The following is a 24,177-nucleotide window of genomic DNA, read 5'->3' as shown; positions in this document are numbered from 1 at the left end:
GAACTTGGTTAGTTCCTTAGATCCATAAGACAATTCTCCTAGTGATCGAAATGCTTAAAAGAATTCAGGAATGTGATGACACAAATGTTAAAATTATTATTATTATTATTATTTAACCGTTAAAATGATTTAAACAGAGAACAAACAATTAAAAATACAAACTGGAGTAAAGATAAGACTAACGAGGGGGAAGTCTTAAAGTAATGTACCGAAAATTCTATTACTCCCTCCGTTTTTTAATATAAGTTGTTTTAGAAAAAAAATTATGTTCCAAATTATATGACGTTCTCGGTTTTCTAAGTAAAATTTATCAACACTTAATATTATATGATCAATAATAATATACCTTCTATTTTATTATTAGTTGATATGTGGTTAAATAAATAATTAATGATGTTTTTATTTAGAAAATATAAAAAATAATGATTTTTTTAATCTATGTGCATAATTCAAAAATGATTTATATTAAAAAAATGGTGGGAATCCAATTTATAAACAAAATATAATCATGCTCTTGGGATTTTTAATCATGGTATTAAAGATTCAAATTGGATTTTAGTCGATTAATGTATTATCCTTAAACGACGCGAGCTCAACTTCTGATAACATGAACTTTTAATTATTGTACCCAACAGCTGTCACTTTTGATTTTATTATTATTCAGCATAAAGAAAGACCTATAAGCTAAAGTCGTTTCCCGCAAAAACAAAAAACGAACTTTTCTTTAAATAATAATATCTCTGTTCTCGAGAGTAAGATGTTTTAGATTTTTTTCTTGTTTCACAAAGATAGATTTTCTATATCGTTAAGATATTTTTTTATACTTTTGAAGAACATTAATTGAAAATATTTAAATTGATAAAATTTCATTTGTGAAAAGTTATTGAAAAGTGTATAATAAAGTAAAAGATAAATTAAATTATAAACATTTATTAAATTCTTAATAAGCGTGCATACTCTAAAAAATCTTATTTTCAGGAACAGAAGGAGTATTTTTTATTTAATAAACAATTTACAATAAATGTACGAAAAATGAAAAATAGTTTATTATTAATTCGTTGAAAGAAAACAGAACAGCTAGACTTGAGTGAGTCCCTGAGTCGTCTCTTACCCGAGTCATGAGTGAGCCTCTGGTGAAAAAAAAAGAGCATCAACGGCTTCTCAAAAACATTATTCCACAGACCCCAAATTTCTTAAGTCAATCTGAGAAAAAAAATCTCAAAACCAAAAGAACGAAAACAAGAAGCAGGAATAATACAATTTTAAAAATATTATGAAAAATAAATGTTTTTGCAAAATGCAATGCCAAATAAAAAACATAAAAAAAAAGACCGACATGAACAATGTTTGACTAACTTCAGGTTTCCTCCCAGAGGTTTCCATTGGCTGTCTGAATAACTGAACACAAAATTTTAATTTGTTGTTTATGATTGTATTTATTGTAACAAATAAGTTGTGTGTTTTTATTTGAGTTTCTTGTACCAAATAAGTTGTGTGCTTTTAATTTGTTGTTCTGTGTGTTATATTGTGTGTATTTAAATCTTGTAATTTTATTTGTTTTAATAATATTACTTTTTATATATTTTTTAAAAAATTTAATAATAAAAAATATTAAAAAATATCTTATTTAAATTATTTAAGTTAATTATAATCAAAATTATTATATAATATATAATTATTGAATTATAAATAAAATATAAAAAGAAGATGAATTAGAAGTAGTGGAGAAGTGTGTTGAATTTTATTAAATAAAATTATAGTAGAGGTTAAAAATGAATTGAATATTGAATAATTAGGTGAAAAATAATGTGAAATGTTAAAAAGAAAAAAATGAGGATATTGAATTGTTTTATCACTGTGGATAGGCCTGGGCATTTCGGGTATCGGTTCGGTTCGGTTCGTGTATTTCGGGTTTCGGGTAGTTCGGATAGCGGCTAGAGGATCCATTTAGTACTTGACCTATTTTCGGTTCGGCTCGGTTCGGTTCTGATAGTTTCAGGTTCGGTTCAGTTTGGATAATAAATGTAGGAACCGGAAAATATCCGGAAAAAGTTCGGTTCTCATTTGGATCCGGTTCGGGTTCGGATAGTTCGGGTAGTTCGGATAATTTGGATAAAATATCGGTTATTTAGGGTAAAATATCAAATAATTATGATGATTAGATAAAAAATTTGGATATTTCGGATTACTTTGAATATTTCGGAATTAAAAATATATATTTAACGATGTTATATGTATATAATTAATATTTTTATATATTCGGGTACCCGTTCGGTTCTTGGTTCGGTTATTTCGGATATAAAAATATAGGAACCGTTCGTATATTTGAGGGTATTGGTCTGGTTCCGGTTTTGGGTATTTCAGTTCGGTTCCGATTTGGTTCTTCGGTTCTAGTTATTTTGCCGAGGCCTAACTGTGGATAGTCTCAGAGCCAGCTAATCTCGTAAACCAAAGATAACACAACCCATTATCTAACAGATAAATGGATACACTCTGGAGCCCACGCGGTGTAGCTTGAGTGGAATTTCTCCCTTTACCCCACCCCCACGTTGATATCGGTATGAATATATCCCATGGTTTCTAAAGGTAATTAATTAAAGACCGACATTTTGAAGTCCTCGAACAGTATTGGCACAAAAAGTCGCCGAGAAAAAAAAATACATTTGTTGTAATTAAAGGGTTTTAGAGACTGAATATTTCCATATTATTATTAATAAACAAATAGGTTCTTTATATAAAGATTACAAGATAGAGATAAAAGAAAAGAGTACAAATCCTAATCCAATAGGAAATAGAAAAACTACTAAAACATAGAAAATGAAAACATCCTAAGTTCTAAGTCGGCTAGGTCACTGGCCGACTCTCTTTCCTCCTTGCGGTCGTGGCTGGGCTTGATGTGGCCGACGGACTTTCTCCTCTTGTCTTGTATGTTTTGGGCCAGTCTTTTGTTAATGGCAATCCACTCCATGATTTATAACACTCCCCCTTGGATGCCATAACCATACAAGATCTGTAGTACGCTTCATGTTGCCTCATTAAAACCTTATCAGGAAAACCCAGTGGGACAAAACCATGATGAAGAAAAAAAAGTACAACACGCACTACTCCCCCTGATGTGAACCTCAGTGTAGGTTCTACATTCTACGCATCTTGGTGCGTGATATTTCCTGCATGTATAGGATTGGAGTAATCGGCCAGTTTCATTACTGAACCGTAATTAGACCACTTCGACCTCTTAGGTCGTTTCTCATGTCTCTTGACATTGAGTGTTACGGTAAAGCATGTGTGCTAAACAATGTGAATCACATTGTCCTCGGAGATCACTGTTGGGTCTTTGCAAATCGTGTTTGCATATGTCCATAGTCTAGACGTGATCATCTACTCTTAACTCTTTACTTTAGTCGGACAAAATAATTGCTTATGGACAATGTACTATACATGGTTATCATGAACCTATGTCTCGATCTGGCCGATCCATGTCTGGGTCATAGATCTCGTCTATACATGTCCACTACTTGTCTCATGAGTGTTCAAGATCAATGATCATTGCTGTGAGTTTTATAATCTCTCATTATGGCTCTGTGGCCGAACACTCTCATGTATCTCTCATGTGGACATCGATATTTCTTGATTTAAGCAGTACCATATCAATGTCAGACATTGTAGTCCTCTATCCATCTCTTGATGGTGTCTAATGACCTCTGTTGCTGTGGATTATATCACACACTGAAATATATATTATTAGGTCATAGATCTCGGCTCTCACAAGCTTATGGACTACAATACATTTGTATCCGGTTGATCTTTTGTCTCTACCAGCCCGTGATCAAGAAGAAGGGCCAGACGCCTTTTAGTCTTATAAGCCAGACGCGTCTAGTAGAAGAGCCAGACGTTCTTTGCTTAAGAGTCGGACGCCCTTAGACGGACAGAGTCGGACATCTTTACTTTGAAGGGTCGGGGCCGGACGCTTTTGATCGGACACCTATATAGATTTATTCTATGCCTATTAACCTCTTTTAGGTTTAGTATAATCACAAGGAATTTCAAATGTATGGACTGTATTGGATTGTCTTTTATACAACTCCAAGATCAATGATCATGCGTGACAAAATTTCTTTTACATACTATATGCAGCTGCTTTATGTTTCAGTCCATGAATCAGCTTAGGAAAGAAGCTGTTCTTTCATCTTATCCAGTGATCCATATGCTGCTTACTACATCATTTGTATCTAATTTCTTTCTTATGACCAGACAATTTTCAATTTCGAAAATCTGTAGCAGCATCCACCACATAGGAGTTTATCTCCTTATAATCTGTTCCTTTGATCTCTGTGAGTACCTTGTGTAACAAGTTATAATCTAATGCTGTTAAGTAGGAAGACATGAACACTCTTAGACCTCGTGATCATGTGCCTTCTCTCACGGTTTCTTTATCTCACAAGATCCATCTATTTCACTGGTTTATCAGATGGCGTTTCTATATATGTATATGACCAATACGCCCATCTCTCTTTTAGATACTTTGAACCTCCACGTTTTATCTTTTCTAATCTTTATGATCTTTTATGATTGTATGAGTAATCTTTCGTGGGTTCATAATCATCGCTTATCTCTTTATGTTCAAGTGCTATTCTCTTATGTATCTTTATACAATATGTGTGTGTGTGTCGACACTTTCATGTGGTTCCATTATGTTCCAGACATGATCTGATCACTTTGAGATTTCATTATCCAGGACCTTTGTTACCTAGTAGCTTGGCGTCCCAAGACTACATGGTTTGGTACCTTAGATGTGTAGATGTGCAGCATTTTCTCCATGTCTGGTATGGTTTCTCTTATAATCTCGGATCTGTATTCTATGCACCATTCTTTTCTATCCGAGATTCCTTTATTTTATGGAACACTTGTTCTATCTTGTATAGACTCTATAGCAACTTGATTATGTCTCTTCTAGGACATTCATTTGGTGCTAAGCTGGTTAGTCATTTCTCAGGTCAGTGTCTGGCATTTCGATTAGCATCTCAATTGGCTATCTTTATAATCTTTCTTTAGACGTCTTAAATTATAATCTCTAGGCCGAGGATCTTTGCCAAGACAATGATGGTTAAAACCATTCTTACTTTTAACATATTTTATCCAGCTTATAATCTTTCTCCTTTAATATTCGGATTCATTTGTTTCATGCAATCCGTACCTGGCCACAATTTTAATCACCCATGTTTTGGCTCACGGTCCTTTGAATTCGTGGGGAAGATCTTATTTTATATATTCCCAATCCTCTTCTGAGGTTCCATCATAGACGACACATATATGTATGTGGTGGTTTATTCAAAATCTCTTTAGATGGTGTCTGGTTTTATGACCCCTATATAATCTGAGATGGGAATATCTATGCTCACTTATATGGCCTGATGCATATGGTCATATTATCATTCTATACATGTAAAACATAATGTCTCCAAGCTTATAGACTTTAGAGTCTTAGTCTTATAGATAATTACTTACATGGTCGAGCCTTTTATAGGTAATGGATTGCGTGCGGCCAAGCCTGCACTATGCGGCCAAGTCACGGCCGAGCCGTTTATTCTCATGGTCTCTTCAGCCGGGTAATGTCCTCTTTGGTTTGGCCGTTTGTATCATGGCCTCTACGGCCGAGGAATGGTCCTTTATGGCCGAGTAATGACCGAGCCATATAACATGGTCTTAGACCAGAGTGGTACACGAACTTGTAGTATTGATTATGGGTTTATCCTCTTTCCCCCTCATGACCATACTATAAGGTCGTGGTGCTTGGGACAATTAAGCCTAATGAGTTTTCCTTTGTGTACATGTTTCACAACGTGAGATCTTTTACGGAATAACTCTGTGTCTTTTCAATCTTTGCATCAAGTTTAGACTTTAGGATGGCTAATCCTATCATGCCATATAGTGTAAAATTTCGTGGTGTTATCTCAATATGGTTACCACATCTCTTGCCTCTTTATCATACTGATCTGTAGCATAGTTTTGATCAGTAGAGATCATATGTATAGTCTCGACCACTTTTTTTCAAGGTCTTAGGCGTATTTCTTCTTAAAATCTAAAGGAACTTGTTTCCTTCCTTACCCATTGTTTCTACTTGGAAACCATACATTATAACTTCAATGGGTCACATGTTCTTTTGGGTGTGTATAATGCCTTTTAAGGCAATGCCTTAGCCATAGTTCCTTTACTATGCTTACTATACTCATTCATGATTTCTTACTTGGTTTTATGCCCTTTAGACAACTCTTTAAAAAAAAGCATTCATATGTTCAAGTAAGATCAGACAAGATATAATAAACTCAAATTCTTTTATATAAAAATCGTGAATGCCATCAAATAGGTTTAAAAGTAAATCACAAAATCAAAGACTAAAAAAATAAAATGTCGAGATCCCTCTTAGTCAATAGACATGCCGGCCACTCCTTGAGTTATATTGGACACGACTCCCTTGGATTCATCCTGATCTATATCGGTCTTATTTGTATCAGGGTATCTCATCTCACTGCTCCTCTTTAGTACCTTGTCATTCTCAATCACCGTTAGGCAAGAGATCAGGTCATTGTAAGTGGTAGAACCTCTTTCTATGTAGATATGTTTTGACAACAAATCTTCTGGATGGAATGTGGAGTATGTCTTGAATAGACAATCATTATCTGTTACCTCTTCTCCACATAATCTCAGTTGGTACACGACCCTGGAAAAGGCAAAGTGAAACTCGGCCACTGTCTCAAAGTCTTGGAATCTGAGGCTCATCCATTCATGTTTGGCCTTTGGTAATAATACCATAGTGTATTTGGACTTTAATTATGTCCAAAGGTCACGAGGATTCTTGATATGTAAATACTGATTTCTCAGTTCCTCAGTGAGATGATGGCTCATAATAGTTATGGCTCTATGCTTTTCACTTTCAATTTCATCATTTCTTTCAATGATACATTTTCCGAGTCCTCTAGACTTCAGGGCAATTGAAGTGTTCATTTCCCATTCTAGATAATTATCTCCAGAGAGATTTAGAATGGCATAATCCATGGGTTCAAATCTAGGCATCTGAAATCATCAATCAATTCATGATTTAGAATGAAACCAATTAAAATAATCAGTGCATATGATTTCATAAGTCTCTCTATGATACTTTGACCACACGGTCAAGTATTGTGATGCTTAGGCCTCACGGCCATCTTGGTGTGATACAACGATCTTAAGGATCGGTTCATGATGCAATCCGGTTTATATAACCATCCGGATACTAGGCCACACGGCCACTTAAATATGCACTAAGCCACACGGTTTTTAATCAATCAAGGGCACAAGGCCGCAAGTATGAACAATGTATTAGGCCACACGGCCATATACAAAACATGATCTAGATGCATTCAATCCTATTTCTTAGTTGCATATCTATTAGGTTTTAGAATTAAATAATCTAGCAACCTAACTCTCATTCAATATGTAAATTCTTTAAATCAATCTTTCAAGCTTTAAGTAATGAGAGATTTAAGGTTTCAAGGCCTTTAGAAATATCAGTCAAGATTAAGGGTTTCAAGGCCATTAGGAATTTTAAAATTCGAAATTAGAGTTTTAGTTTAAACAAGATTCAGATTCAAGTTTTAAAACAATCCTAATCGTAGCTCTAGGCAATCAATCAAATACTCAAGTTTCAAATCAAAATTAAAACCAATTTTCCAAAATTAGGGTTTTAGGGGATTTCGAAAACTTTGATCTTTGATCAAGGGGATTTGATTTGAGATTCGAAAACCTTTAAGGTTCTGATTTTAATTGATCAATGGATCAATCTCGTTTTTAGGTTTTAGATCGAACTTATAGAGCTTCGATTTACTCATAGGGGATTGATCTATTTAACCTATGGCTTTTAGTTTTAGAGATTATCTTTTAGGGTTTCAATCTTTACAAAACAACAAGGTTCGATTCATGTTCTCAGAATTAGGATTACCTTTGTTTTGCAGATTGTAGAAACCGGACCTCCAAGATGAACGGATGAACCTCGGATGCGAGCTGCGACGCGGACACGAGCTGTCTTCTTCCTATCGGGTCTCGAGTCGAGACGGACGCTTGCAGTCGGGGTCGCGAGATGAGGCTGAGACGGACGCGTCTTCTTCTTATCGAGTCCGCGAGCTGGTTGATTGGGAACTCAAGCTGGCTGTGATGCGAACTGGACTAGCTCTGTTGTGAACATGAAGCTGCGAATGTCTAGGATCAGGAACGCATAAGGGCTTTTGCTGATCGGGTGTTTGCAAGCTGGAACGCAAGCAAGAACAATTTAGGGTTCTTCAGGATTAGGGTTCCAAAAGATCAAGACGGCGCCGCGTATTGTTTCTGCAAGTGAGGGCGCGTCTAAGATCGGATTGATGAACGGTTTGCGCTGATGGATTCGTCTCGTCGAGAGCTTCAAGATGATATGTGGCTCGCCGTCTGGTTCCTCACGGTTACAGAGATCGATCGATTTTAAGTTGCGCCTGTTTTAGGGTTTATGTGTGACGGATTTTAAGTTAGGTTTTGTCTCAGGATTTTGGAGTCTATCGTGCTGATAACGTGTTGTAATTAGAGAGTTTTAGAGACTGAATATTTCTGTCTTATTATTAATGAACAAAGGGGTTCTTATATAAGGATTACAAGATAGAGATAAAAGGAAAGAGTACAAATCCTAATCCAACAGGAAATAGGAAAACTACTAAAACATAGAAAAGAAAAACATCCTAAGTTCTAAGTCGGCTAGGTCATTGGCCGACTCTCTCTCCTCTTTGCGGCCGTGGCTGGGCTTGATGTGGCCGACAGGCTTTCTCCTCTTGTCTTGTATGTATTGGGTCGGTCTTTGGTTAATGGCAATCCACTCTATGATTTATAACAACATTCAATATGTTCAATACTTCAATTACAAAATGGCCAACTTTACCCTCTTATTTATTTATGACTTATTCTTGGATTCACCCTTAGTGCAAACCTCTAAGTTCACCAACCAATAGAATTGTGTTATTTCATATTCGATATATTAAAAAAACAAAATATTATCAAATTATATTATCTTTTTAAAATTAAGCGGTAAAAAAATAAATAAAAAATAGTAGTATTTACAAAAAAAATATTTTTAACGTCGTCAGCAAAACATTAAACCCTAAGGGTTCGAATGTTTATAACCGTTCCGACCCGCACCGCAGTTAACTGTAACAAAAATATTTACATATACCATATATCGATACGTTTTTATAACTGTTAAAACCACACCGAAGTTGAACCGCTTGTCCCGCACCGCTCAAACCGCAGTCACCATTCGGAGCCTAAATCCTAATCCCTAAACCCTAAATCCTAAACCTTAAACCCTTGGGTAAACCCTAAACTCTAGGATAAATCTTAAACTCTAAATCAAAATCACTAAACATTAAAACACTCAAGGGTTTAGGGTTTGGTGTTTAGGATTTAGGGTTTAGAGTTTTAGGGTTTAGTGTTTTTATTTAGAGTTTAGGATTTATCCGAGGGTTTAGGATTTATCCGAGGGTTTAGGATTTATCCGAGGGTTTAGAGTTTATCTAAGGGTTTAGGGTTTAGCCAAAGGTTAAGTGTTTGGGATTTAGGATTTTGGGATTAGGATTTAGGGTTTAGTGTTTTGCTGACGACGTTAAAAATATTTTTTTAAAATTTTTTTTCTATAACTACTATTTCTTTTTTACCTTTTTATTTTAAAAACATAATATAATTTGACAATATTTGGTTTCTTTTTTTAAAAAAAATATCGAATTTAAAATAATGAAATCGTATTAATTGGTGAACCTAGAAATTTAACTTTGGGGGTGAATCTAGAAATTTAACCTAGGGGGTGAACCGATGAATAACTTTTTATTTTGCAACTTTTTAAAGTATACATCTAGGTATCCAGCTCAAGAGTAATAATAGTCCAACTGTCCGAGTAATATTAAATGCGTAGCAATGGACTATGACTTCGAATAGATAAAGCAGATCAAAAAATTACACACAAAAATGCAGATCAAGCAGAAAAAATGTAGATCATACATATCAAACAGAACAAATGCAGATTAATCTAATTTAATAAATTATTGTATTTAATTAAATATTTTATTTTTTCATGAAAATTAAAATTTGAAATAAAATTAAACTTATTATATATAAGCAATAAATATCATGTTGACAAAATAACAATAAATATCATCATTTTAATAAATATAGAGATTTTAAAATTATATGAAAAATCTTCAAAATTACAAAAATTATAAAGAATATTCTTGTTGTGTTCTTATTTTTTTATATTTATTCAATTTTTTGTTTTTTATTACCGTTTGGTTAACCTATAGAACTGACATTGTCAAATTATATATATATATATATATATATGTTATTGTATCAACAAAATCTTTATTTTAAATTTAAAAAAATAAAAATGCATAAATGTATATGTAAGAAAAATGTGTTGTTTCATTGATATTAAGTAATTATAATTAAAATTTATAATTTATAATTATATGCAGTTAAATATGAATTACCAAATATGAAAGTAAATGCATAAAACTAAAAAAAATATTGTTTGTTTATATATATGCGTGCATGAAGTTTTATATAAATTTTGTATTAATGTTTAAAAATTATAGTGAATTTTTAGTTTAATTAGTTTTTTTAATAAAATAAATTATGAAACTGTTTGTGAATTAAAAAAAATAAATTGAAGATAAAAGTATTTATAGGTTATTTTAAACATCCTAAATGTTTTAGAATTAATTTAATGAGCTAATTAAAATACTCTTTGAATTTTTGAATTCTTTTTAATTGATGTAAAGACAACCTGAAAATATAAAAACTAATTAGACACAAGGTAATTATCATTTTTTATTTGTAATAAAAAAATATGTCCAGTACTATAACTTGTAATGAAAAAATTACCAAACTTTATTTCTGAGAAAACAATTAATTTGTTAAGTAAATGAATAGGCATGAGACTTTTATCCGAGATCCGGATTCGATCCGAGATTCGATCCGGATCCCATCCGAAAATCTGGATATCCGGAGGGCCGAATCCGGATCCGGATTGTAAAATGTTGGATCCGCTAAAGCCGGATCCGGATCCGGATATCTTGATTTTTTAGTCCGGATATCCGGATCCGTAATTTTTATTAATAACTATTTCAAAAATAGTAATATCTATATATAAAAACTAATTTTATTTAATATATTTTCATTTTTATAATAGTATATGTAAATTTTACGTAAGTTTTGTAATTTTATACATAGAAATAATTCAAAACATTATATATTTTTTGTTTTAAATTATCGTTAATATTTTATGTATATTAATATTATTTTATTTATTTATTTTAAGGATTCAAATTCGAATTCGGATATCCGTCGGATATTACAATTTTTAAAAGGATATCCGACACCTGGATAACCGAGAACCGCGGATCCGGATAAAGATAGTAAAATTATAGATCCGCCGGATAAAGATCCGGATCTGGATATCTTAAAATTTTCTGGATATCCGATCCGTTCCTGGCCTATAAAATGAAGCGTAATAATGAAGAGTGTTTATAATCAAAGAACTTAAAAAAAAAATCCGGCCATTTTGCCCCTCTGCCTCTCGCCAGCACCTTTTCTTCTATAATCTGCGGGACAAATAATCAAAGACAAAACCAATCTGCATTCAGGTCAGTTTTTAGTTTTTTTTTACCTTTTCCAGTTCTGCATTATAAACATGAATGGGTAACAAATGCAGTTCTATTTGCAAATTAAATATCCCGCATTATTTCTGCATTTGTTCTGGATCACATTACAGCCTATGAATGCCAACATGGTTTCCTGCAATTCTGTCGTCACATGACAAGAAGTGGGAAAAGTCTTGTTAGACTACAAAATCATGTCTTATTTCGATGTAAAGTTATGGCTGATATTGTAATAATTGCTTCCAAGTAGGTTTCCTGCAATTGCGAGGTTGATTGTTTCTGACTTTTGGAATAGTTTCTGGTTTTTGTTTCTCCAAACACCATTTTTCACCTAATTAAGCTTTTTGATAAATAGTTTTCTTAAAATATAGAAAAACTAGTTTTTTAAATAACCGTCAATTTCTAAACAAAAACCAAAAACCAGTTTTTTTTGTAGTTTCGTTGCTTGAAACTTCTTTTACGTTTATCTATTATTACATATATATACAAGTTACGTAAGTCATGATTTGGGTAATACCTAAGATTATAATATGTAAGACCCTTTACTAAGGCATTCTTAATTGCTAATAATAATCTCTGAACATATCTATATAAGGTATTTTACATCTGTTTTTATTATAACACAGGTTTTACCAAAACTATAACAATATTTGAATAATATTTTATCGAATAATAAACTGTTGGACACTTTTTTTAATTTATAGTAAGTTTCATCTATACTAATCATCAAAGCTTATTGTACTAATATTATTATAATATTTGAATGATATTTTATCTAATAATAAACTGATGTAAGCAAAATAAATCCTATAAAAAATTTTAACTTATCAAAAGAAATAAAATTAATTATTTGAAGTTAGTCATTACAAAAAATTATATTGTTGATAATTTATATTGTTTTTTGCAGTTTTTATTTAAATATTTTTCACACCTCGAATTTTGTTTTAAAATAATTTTATTAAATACTTTTATGTGTGTTTTGATGTTTGTATTTTATATTTTATTTTTCAGAATAAATATTTTATTTGTATAAAAATATTTTATTAATTTTAAAAGAAAAAATCAAAAACTAAAAACCAAAATCTAAACAACAATTCATGATTTTCAAAAATCTAAAATCCAAAAACCAAAAACTAAAAACTAGAAACCAAAAACTAAAAACTAACAAAACAATCATCACCTTCATCGTCGCAGGACGAGACGTGGGAAAAGTCTTATTAGACTACAAAAGCATATCTTATTTCGATGTAAAGTTATGGCTGATATTGTAATAATTGCTTCCAAGTAGGGTCCTTTGAAAATAATGGAATTTCATATTAACATGGTTGTCGTTTAACTTTGACATTTACACCAACTTTTAAAATAAAATATAATAAAAGATTAGAGATGATGTTAATATTATTGAATCTATCTTATTAAAATTAAAATTGAAACATAATATATAAACAACCTTATTTCCATGTGTGATTTACAATTTATTTTATTCAAATTTTAGTTAGTTTACATTTCATTAAAATTAGTTTAGTCTTTATTTTCAAATTATAAATTTTAATGAAAACACCATCACACATAATATATATTATTGTAACAGGGAATATATAATTTTAATTTTGAATATTTCTTATTTTTATAACCAAATCTTATAGATATTTTAATTATTATTGTTTAAATAACTAATTAAGTTTGCAACAATTATTGAAATATATATACCTAAATATTGACTCAGTTTTTGTCTTAAAATATAAATTGAGTTGATTACATTTTAAAATCCCATGTTTTTAAATTAAATAAAAAGAATTTTATCAGAAAAAGAAATAAAAATCAGTTTACAAATATGTTTAAAAGATAAACTAATTATTTAAAATTATTAAAATAAACTATGTAAAAAGTATAATTTCACTTTTTAAAATCAAAGAATAGAATCTAGTTAGATTATAAATATAGATGGTGAATGTACTTTTACGGGTTTTCTAGAGAAGTAACTAGTGTTCACATGGACATAATTTGTTCTGCCTGGGAACGAAACAAGTGTTATCATTCCAATTTACAAAGCAAGCTTAGAGAACCTCATACTGTACTTGATATCTACTCTCTTTCCGTTCCTAAAAAATCAATATTTTAGAATTTTCACATTTTTTAATAAAACAAATGAAAACTTATCTATAAATGCATAATTTTTTATAATTTTATATTTTATATATTATTAAACCTATAAAATTTTTAAAAATGCAATTAATGTTCTCAACTTCACAATTTCTCATTATTAGTTGACAAAAATTACATTGGAAATACTCTATTTGTTCCTAAATATAAGATCATTAAGTAAAAACACGCATATTAAGAAAATCGTTGTTTTGTCTAGAAAGTATCATTAAAACTATAAATTAATGTTATTCAACCGATTACAAAATGGATTATCAAATATGATTGGTTGCACAGTTTTTAATAAAATAAAAGTTTACCTAAAAAATGAAAACATCTTATAAATTGGAACATCGAAATTCTTTAAAATATCCTACATTTAGGTATAGAGGTAGTATAAAATATGTATCTTTTTAAAATAAAAGTTTTCTCTAGAATATGAATCTTTTAGGAACGCATGGAGAGTATTTGATCAGAGATTTTTTAAGGATATATAGAAACAAAAACAAGACAAAAAATTTACACAAGGATCCAAACATATTGATATAAAATAAAGCTCTATGTATTTTAAACCAAACATTGATATAAAATAAAGCTCTATGTATTTTAAATATAAATAAATATAGCATATATCCCTTTCCCCACCATTCACATCTTTTTTTTTTTGAACTTTACTCACCTTTACCAACCAGTCGGAGTTTTGTTTAAATCAGTGTTTTAACCTTTTATGAAATGACAAATTAGTATAAAGAAAGAAAACAAAAAGCAGGAATAATACAATTTTAAAAATATCATGAAAAATAAATATTTTTGCAAAATGTAAAGCCAAATAAAAAACATAAAAGAAAGATGACATAAACAGTGTTTGACTAACCTCAGGTCTCCTCCAAGAGGCTTCCAATGGCTATCTGCACAGAATAACTGAACACCAAAAAAAAAAAGAATTAAACAGACAAAGAAACAAGTCCAAAACCTCTTTAGATGCATTTGTGTTGTGTCTCAAAGACCATAATTTCTTGTCTGTTCCAACAAATTAGGAAATAACTCTGTTTCAAGATGGTGGAAGCAATCCCAAAGCCTATCAAAGACATATGGGACACATGGAGTATCCGAACTACCTTAATCTTCAGTCTCAGTTTCCAATCGTTTCTCATTTTCTTTGCACCTCAAAGGAAACGCACATCCAGAAAGGTACTACTCTCTCTCATCTGGTCAGCTTATCTTCTTGCCGATTGGGCAGCCAACTTCGCAGCGGGACAAATCTCTGATAGTCAAGGAGACGATGCAGAACCCGGAGAACCTAAAAATAACAGTAAACTCTTAGCTTTTTGGGTTCCTTTTTTGCTCTTGCATCTCGGTGGTCCAGATACAATCACTGCCCTTGCGCTTGAAGATAATGAGCTCTGGCTTAGGCACTTGTTGGGTCTTGCCTTTCAAGCAATCGCTACCGTCTACGTGTTTTTACAGTCGTTACCAAATGATCTGTGGAGACCCATTTTGCTGGTTTCTGCGACAGGAGTGATCAAGTATGTTGAGAGGACATTAGCGTTATACCTAGCTAGTCTTGACAAGTTTAAAGATTCCATGATTCAACGACCTGATCCTGGCCCAAACTACGCGAAGCTCATGGAGGAATACGCAGCTAAGAAGCTTATGAAGATGCCTACACAGATTATCAAGATCGAGGAGCCTGAGAAAGATCCAAAAGCCGGTGCTAAGGTTAAGCCTTACGACCTCACTGAGCTTAATATTCTCCAGTATGCTTATAAGTACTTCAACATCTTCAAAGGTCTTGTGGTTGATCTTATCTTCACCTTTCAACAACGAGCTGAAAGCAAGCGATTCTTTAGCGAACTAAAACCAGATGAAGCGCTAAGAATCTTGGAGGTTGAGCTCAACTTCATCTACGAAGCTCTTTACACAAAAGCTGAGATTCTTCATAATTGGATAGGAGTCATCTTCAGGTTCATTGCTCTTGGATGCCTTATAGCAGCTCTCCGCATCTTCCAATACAAAGACAAGAAAGACTATGGAAGATTTGATGTTGGCCTTACTTATGCATTGCTGATAGGAGGAATAGCTCTGGATTGCATTTCTCTTATCATGTTCTGTCTGTCTGACTGGACCTTTGTCAGGCTGAGGAAGATGAAGGACGAGGTTGATGATCCTGACACTAAGTTGGACAACTTTCTTAACTGGATTCTTGGAGCCAGGGGATTGAAGACGGAGAAGTACAAATGCTTCAAACCGTCTAAGGATGAGGACAACAAAGTTAACTGGTTCGACAAGGACGAAGACGTTGAGAAGGATAGAACGGACAAAACGTGTCATGAAGTCCTTGACACTTTCTTTATGGTACGTAGGTGGTCTGAGTACGTACATGCACACAACTTGCTAGAGTATTGTCGTTCAATAACGCCAAAGCGGATCCATCACACCAAGGGTTTCATACACATGTCCTTTGACTGGTTTATCAAGGTTTTTCGCATTGGAGTTGTCTTTGAAGCCATTGGAAAAGCAATTGCATTCTGTTTCCACAGTATAAAGCAAGCGGGTCATAATGTTTACAAGTGGTTTGACAATAAGATAAGTGTTTTATGCAAGAACAGAAAATGGTTAAAGGAAGATTATATTAGGAGTTGGATCTATTGGACGTTCGTCATTTTTCATCTTCTTGGTTATCTGACAAGAAAGTTCATGGACTTCTTTGGGATACAAGCTCAGTTTGAGGAGATTATCTACACATCAAGTGATCGTGTCACTCTTGATCTGTGGGAGCATATATTTGGAGAGGTTTTGAAGAAATCCCGTTTCGCTGACGACTCGGAAAGCGCCATGAGGGTCTCTTCAGCTAGAGGTGACTGGAGTCTGCGTGACATACAAGGTGAAGAAAGAGAGACAGAGAAAAAGCGTGAGAGGCTTCTACGCTATGTGATGGAAATGGACTATGATCAGAGTCTTCTTGTGTGGCATATTGCAACTGAGCTCTTATACCAATCAGAACCAGCCACTAAAGAGAGTCATAGTGATCGTGAGTTTAGTAAAATCCTTTCAGACTACATGATGTACCTCATGATGATGCAACCTACTTTGATGTCAGCTGTTGTGGGTATTGGAAAGATAAGATTCAGGGATACATGCGAGGAGGCTAAGAGGTTTTTCAAGAGAAGGCATATCGAATCCAGAGACATAAAGAAGGCTAGTGAGGCGATTTTATCTGTGACGGCTCCAGCAAAAGCTGAACCTATTGACGTGAAAGGTGATAGGAGCAAGTCGGTGCTGTTTGATGGGAGCATGTTGGCCAAAGAGCTTAAGGGTTTAAAAGAGCTTCAAGAGTTAAAGGATGGCTTGAAGGAGGTCAAGGGAGAGGCATACATGTGGGAAGTAGTGAACAAAGTGTGGGCTGAGTTGCTTTGTTATGCAGCAACTAAGTGTGGCGCTATAGAACACGCAGCTCAGCTAAGCAAAGGTGGAGAACTCATCAGCTTTGTGTGGCTGTTGATGGCTCATTTTGGACTAGGAGATCAGTTCCAGATCAACCAAGGAGATGCTAGAGCTAAACTGGTTATAGGCAAGTGATCCTCTAATAACCGGCAGCACCATTAGTTTCCTCCGTTTGCTTTTGTTGTGTTCTTTTGTCATTTCAAAGAATAATATCTTGAACTGTTTGCATCTACTGTATCATTACCAGCAATTATATCATCTGCATTGTAGCTCATGTCCTTGTTTATCTTCTGCTTGGCTGATACATTCATTTTTGTGAGCTTGGTTAGTTCCTGAGATCCATAAGACAATTCTCCTAGTGATCGAAATGCTTAAAAGAATTCAGGAATGTGATGACACAAATGTTAAAATTATTATTATTATTATTATTTAACCGTTAAAATGATTTAAACAGAGAACAAACAATTAAAAATACAGACTGGAGTAAAGATAAGACTAACGAGGGGGCAGTCTTAAAGTAATGTACCGAAAATTTTATTACTCCCTCCGTTTTTTAATATAAGTCGTTTTAGAAAAAAATTTATGTTCCAAATTATATGACGTTCTCGGTTTTCTATGTAAAATTTATTAACACTTAATATTATATGATCAATAATAATATATCTTTCTATGCAACAGCAATGGTGGAAGTGATACCAAAACACATCAAGGATGTGTGGGACAGATGGAACATAAGAGGAGCAATCATTCTGAGCCTCACCCTCCAAGCAATTCTCATTTGCTTCTCACCTCTAAGGAAACGCACACCAAGAAGACTCTTGATCATGCTCGTCTGGTCTTTTTACCTCTTAGCAGATTGGTCAGCTAATTTTGCCGTTGGTCTCATCTCCAAGAACCAAGGTAAATAACTCAAGAAAGATGACCCTCCACAGGACAAGAAGCTCATGGCCTTATGGGCACCATTCTTGCTCTTACATCTTGGCGGACCAGACACTATCACAACTTTTGCCCTTGAAGACAATGCTCTTTGGCTCAGACATGTCTTCGGACTTGTCTTTCAGGCAATTGCTGGTGTTTATGTTGTTCTTCAGTCTATCCCCAATAGCCTCTGGTTGATAATACTCTTAGTGTTTATCTCTGGGACTATAAAGTATCTAGAGAGGACAACGGCTTTGTATAGTGCTAGTTTGGATAAGTTTAGAGACTTTATGATTCAAGCACCGGATCCCGGACCAAACTACGCGAAGCTCATGGAGGAGTACAAGGCCAAGAAAGAGGCAAGACTACCCACAAAGATCATTCTGATTGATGAGCCTGATAAGGAGAATAAGCCTAAGAAGTTGGTGCATCCAGCACAAGCCTCGGAGATTAGAAAAGACAAAGAAAAGAGTAAGTTGACTGATCTTGAGATTGCTCAGTATGCTTACAAGTTCTTCAACACATTCAAGGGCCTTGTGGTCAACCTTATCTTCAGCTTCAGGGAGCGCGACGAGAGCCTAGAGATCTTTCAGAATCTTACTGATCCAGAGGAAGCTTTGAGGATCATTGAAGTTGAGCTTGGATTCCTCTATGATGCTCTGTTCACCAAGGTCGCTGTTCTTCATACCCTTATCGGAACTATATCACAGGTGGTTGCTTCAGGGACCCTTGTGGCAGCTTTCATCCTCTTTCATAAGAAACCAAACAAAGGCAGAGAGTTTCATCCAGCTGATGTTGTGGTTACTTACACGCTGTTTGCAGTTGGCTTAGCTTTGGATCTCATATCAATCCTCTTGTTTCTGTTTTCTGACTGGACTTGTGCTGCACTTAGTAGCTTGAAGGATGACCCCGACGAAGATCTATCACCGAAAGATCAGTTTTTCAACTGGCTACTTAGTCTCAGAAAGCTTAGTTGGACGATGCAAGAGTGTAACAAGGAAGGTGATGATAAGTGTTCAAAGCATGAAGTGCTGACGACTGGATTCTTCCTCAGGAGATGGTGTGGAAGCATTAACGTGTTTAACTTCCTAGCCTACGCCACAAATGCAAAGGTAGCGAGGATCCATGACGCAAGAGGTAGACTCCGCCGCTACGCATGGACTGCCTTAACTTACCCATTTGAGAAGCTCAGCTTTATCATCCAAACACTTGGTGGATTGGTTCCCAAGTTGATCAACGCTGTGCACAAGAGGATCAGCCACAAAGTCAATGAGACATCAAGAAAACATCCTTGGGTTCGTAGTACTATCTACCCTTTCTATTTCGGGTTCCTTTCCCGCATTCCTCACTTCATCAAGATTGTGTGGGATAAGTTCAGCGACTTCTTCGACATCTCGGATATGCTTGATATGGTTTACAAGATGCTGTTTCTGCACGGAGAGCCCATGACTAAAGAACTCTGGGCGTTCATGTTCAATGAGCTGAAATACAAGTCAAAGTTTGGAGACAGTCCTGAAAATGCTAAAAGGATATCTCTGGCTCGAGGACAATGGACTCTGCGAGACAACCTTCCAGAGGATGCAGACAGGGAGAAGCTGGTGGGTTATGTCACAAACTTTGATTATGATCAGAGTCTTTTGATGTGGCACATTGCAACCGAGCTCTGTTACCAACAGGAAGAGACTATCCCTTGGTAAGAGACTATCCCTGAGGGATATGATAAAAGTAAGCATTACAGCAACCGTGAGTTCATCAAAATCATTTCAGACTACGTGATGTATCTCCTCATCATGCAACCTGGTCTGATGTCCGAGGTTGCTGGAATTGGGAAGATTAGATTCAGAGACACAATGGCTGAAGCTGACAAGTTCTTCCACATGAGGCATATTGAGAACGTTAGAGATGTGAAGATAGCTAGCAAGACGATCCTCGACGTCAGTAGTGATATTGATCCAATGGGTGTTAAGGGAGATCGAAGCAAGTCTGTGTTGTTTGATGCTAGCAGGCTAGCTAAGGACCTTAGGCAGCTGGAAGAGAGGTATGGGAAAGACAAATGGGAGATACTGAGCAAAGTGTGGGTGGAACTGCTATGTTATGCAGCGTGTCATTGTGATTCTACAGCTCATGTGGAGCAGCTTAGTAGAGGTGGTGAGCTGATCAACTTTGTTTGGCTTTTAATGGCTCACTTTGGATTAACAGACCAGTTCCAGATCAACAAAGGAGATGCCAGAGCGAAACTCATAATAGGCAAGTGATCAAAAAACACATTTCCTGGTGTCTTATTCAATATTGCATTGTAGTTCTTCTACTTTCTATGCACAACTATGAACTCTTTTCTGCATAGAAATGTTGTTGACATTGTATGTTTTATGATGGAATCTTGTGATGTCTATTGCACTGTTTTCTCAAGCATCAACTCTTTCTCAAGTATGTATGCTTTAAGACCAGTATGGCACAATCACTCTGTGATCTTCAATAAGACTGAAGAAAGAAGAAACCACAGACACAAATCAAATCGAGTGAAATCAAAACTCCAAGTGTACAATGGATCAACCAACAGATCACATCGATGCTTGAAAATCGTTCAGGGTATCTAACCTTTTCTTCTAGGGCTGGATCAAATCGTTATCCCTCCCATTCTTCAGTTTCAGTATTGTTTAATTTTTTTGTTCCGTCAATTGATTTATATTAAACATTTGGATGGAATACAAGTTGCGATACATAAGCCAGTTGAACACGTTAAAATCTCTTGAAATACAACCCAAAAGAAGAAAACTAAAACCCTAACAAAGATACTTAAAAAACAAACTGAAGCATAACTTAAAACAAAGCAAATTCCTACAACTAAACCTTTTTACCATCCTTAAAAGACCCAAGATAATAAAGTCAAAACCTAAAACAGCCAGAGGTTTAGCAAAAGACTACAGTCAGTCAAGCGAACAAGCATCAAACATGATTTAACAGAACCAAAACTCACGTGAACTTCTTGTCTATGATGAAAAGCCAAGAAGCAAGCCGAATAGCCCCAGACACACTGACACACACCAACCCCGAAACATGGAACCAAGAACTGAAACATCCGGGACAACCCCCTCTACACAATTGCATCTTCATCCGATTGAACCAAAACTTCAACCTCATTATATTGCTTCAAAATCTAAGAAGAAGCCACTAATAAATTATGAGATCAGCTAACAACGAGAAATAAAACGAACTCTTATGAGCTCTATTTAAAACAAAATTTGATTTTGTTGATTTAACTAAGAAATTATAGCAAAATCATAACAAATCTCATAACAATATACAGGCCCAGTAAGTTTGGATGAAAAATACTCATATAGTAACACTACACTATTGAATCTGAATGTAAATATAGAGCATCAGGATGCAAAATCCTAATATCGAAAATTTAAATTTTTGAGATTTAAAAATAATAAAGTCTAAATGTAAATTTTACATTTCAAAATCCAAAAGATTTAAATATCACTAAATGCAATATAAAATAACTAATCTAATAACATAAAGTAGGAGGAAATTCTCTTCTCCTCTTGCCACCTAAGAAAATAGGTCAAAGACCAAGTGACACGTGTCCCTCTCTTACTATTTTTTGCTGCGTTTGTTTTCGAAAATATGTGGGTCAAAATCTTGGGCTTTGACGTTCCAATTTTATCTGTTAAGAAAGCAAAATCTCAGCCTGATTGATAACGTTCACCTTCTTCAAAATGGGGATATCAATATCTTGGGTTCTTCAACTTCTCGATCACCTCTGACAATGGAGTTTCAGGACAGTTATCCGAGATGATTTGTGATGACGATACCCTGGTTTGAGATTTATCGGTGTTGTTTCGTCTCAATTTTCTTCTCCTCGAAACGGTTATGGGATGCATTGATTCAGTGCCATTAATGACATTCTTAACTCTTTTGACCATTCAATGGTCTGGGTGCCTCTTCACCAATAAAAGGTTAGCCTTCAACCCTTGAAACTTATTTTTCCAGTTTTAGTTGCTTAATTCACACCGTTTAATTTCAAATGGTTTCTCAAGGGACGTATATTCTGGAACTTGCACGGACATTGGGCTCGATGCCTAGAGTCTATCGTGTTAAATATTAACATTTCAGTTAAATCACGTAGACAATTCTAAAAACTTCAGAAAATATCTTGCCAAATCACCTATAAACTTTGTTTTTATTTTTAAACTTTTATTAAAATCACTCAAACAACTTCAAAACTCAGCAAAATCCCATCAAAATTAAAACACTCCAAAATCTCCAAAAACACTTGATTCAATACACCCCTCCTAAATTATTTAGAAGTAAAAAATCTCGCTCGAATCAAAGAGAATGACTACTCCACAATCAACGATATCGCTGAAACTAAATTTGTTCTTTATTTCTTCTGAATCCAGCGAGGATGTAAATTAGATTAAGGAGAGATAAAAAGACAAAAACATGTTTAATCAAGCGTGTTTAATCTAAACTATTAAAACAGGAGTACATTTTGTACTTAACCCTGAATTTTCGTCAATAATTACAATGGGATGCCATTGCTTTTAATTCTAGCTTACCAGCGAATTATTGTTCCATATCTAACCAAATTTAAACGTGATGCATAACCAAGTATATCTCGATTACGTATTATTTAAACAATCCTAATATTTCTATCTAAAATTCAGTTAAATACTTATATATACCATTTGGTTTTGGAACAGGTACACAATTGGTTTAGATTATTTCTCGGTTTAGTGTTATCAACATAATCAAATCCGACATTTCCAAAATTAAATTGACTCCTTTTGTATACAAAGTTTGTAAAACGTACCACAACAAATCGATCCATTATATAACATCGTTCTTCGAATAGGCCATTATACAGCAGCAGGCCATAAAGAATATAGTAAAACTAATTTAATCTATTAAAACAGAGTCCTAATTTTTATCTATTTAAAAATGTTGTCATTAACTTTTGGACCTATTCATATTTCATTAGAGATAAATGTAACATCTTTTAACTTTTGGACCTATTTTTATTTCCAATATTTTTGTTAGTAACTACCCTATATCTGCTGAAGTTTATTAGTATATTAATTAAATATAGTAACTATAATTGATATATGTATAAAAGATATTTATATTCACAAAACTGCACTTGTGTATCCAGGAATATGCAAGAACCAGAGCTATTTTCTAAACTTTATTGATATACTATATATACTAATGATCTTATATTTACGGAGAGTGATTAAAATGTTTGAAATATTTATATATACTAAACTGTATTTATATCATGTAAAGGAATATAACATCACGAAACATCTTTACAAATTATTTATCTATACTATGTTAGTAAGATACTTTCACTTTTTTCAAGATATAAAAGTGTCGATAATGAAAGTTCTAAAAAAATTATTTACATAATCAAAAAAATACTCACACTAAATATAAATATAAGTTATATTTATTTAAGAATCTAATTTATTAATTTAGAGTTCTATTTTTTACCTACTTACAAATAATCGAGGTTGGACAATTACATTTAACTAGCTTCACTATTATTTTTATTTATACCTAATTTAATTATTGTTAAATGTATGTATACCCTAACCTAAAATTAAGGAACGAAATAATTAATCTATTGTTTTTAACGAATTTAATTTATATTAACACTACTTTTAAGTAAATAATCAATTATATTTTTTATTAATATAAAAAGAATTATATATACAATTGTACTTTAATTCAAATGCAAGAACCAAATTCTTTAAAACTCTGACCAAATTCATTATAATATGATTCTTATAAATAGAATATTAAAATTATATATATATATATATATGATAAAATAAATAATAATAGTTATTAATGTTTAATGATATGGTGGAACATGTTATTATTGATATTTTTTGTGAGTATAGTTTTATGAGTTGTTCAAAAATATTTATCAAATATAAAACTAACTGAACAAAACATA

General features: G+C 33.6%; 1 non-coding gene across 1 annotated transcript; it reads left to right on the top strand.

Moving 5' to 3' along the window:
• The first annotated feature begins 11,596 nt into the window (after positions 1–11,596).
• On the top strand, positions 11,597–20,946 carry LOC106381713. The gene is made up of 3 exons (XR_007319557.1): positions 11,597–11,690; positions 14,885–15,038; positions 17,970–20,946. It is a non-coding gene; the product is annotated as an uncharacterized LOC106381713 (transcript).
• The last annotated feature ends 3,231 nt before the right edge of the window (positions 20,947–24,177 follow it).

The sequence above is a fragment of the Brassica napus genome, chromosome C2 (genome assembly GCF_020379485.1).
Source record: "Brassica napus cultivar Da-Ae chromosome C2, Da-Ae, whole genome shotgun sequence".
Taxonomy (NCBI): Eukaryota; Viridiplantae; Streptophyta; class Magnoliopsida; order Brassicales; family Brassicaceae; genus Brassica; species Brassica napus.
The sequence above is the reverse complement of the archived record's forward strand: the minus strand, read 5'-3'. Positions and strand labels throughout refer to the sequence as shown.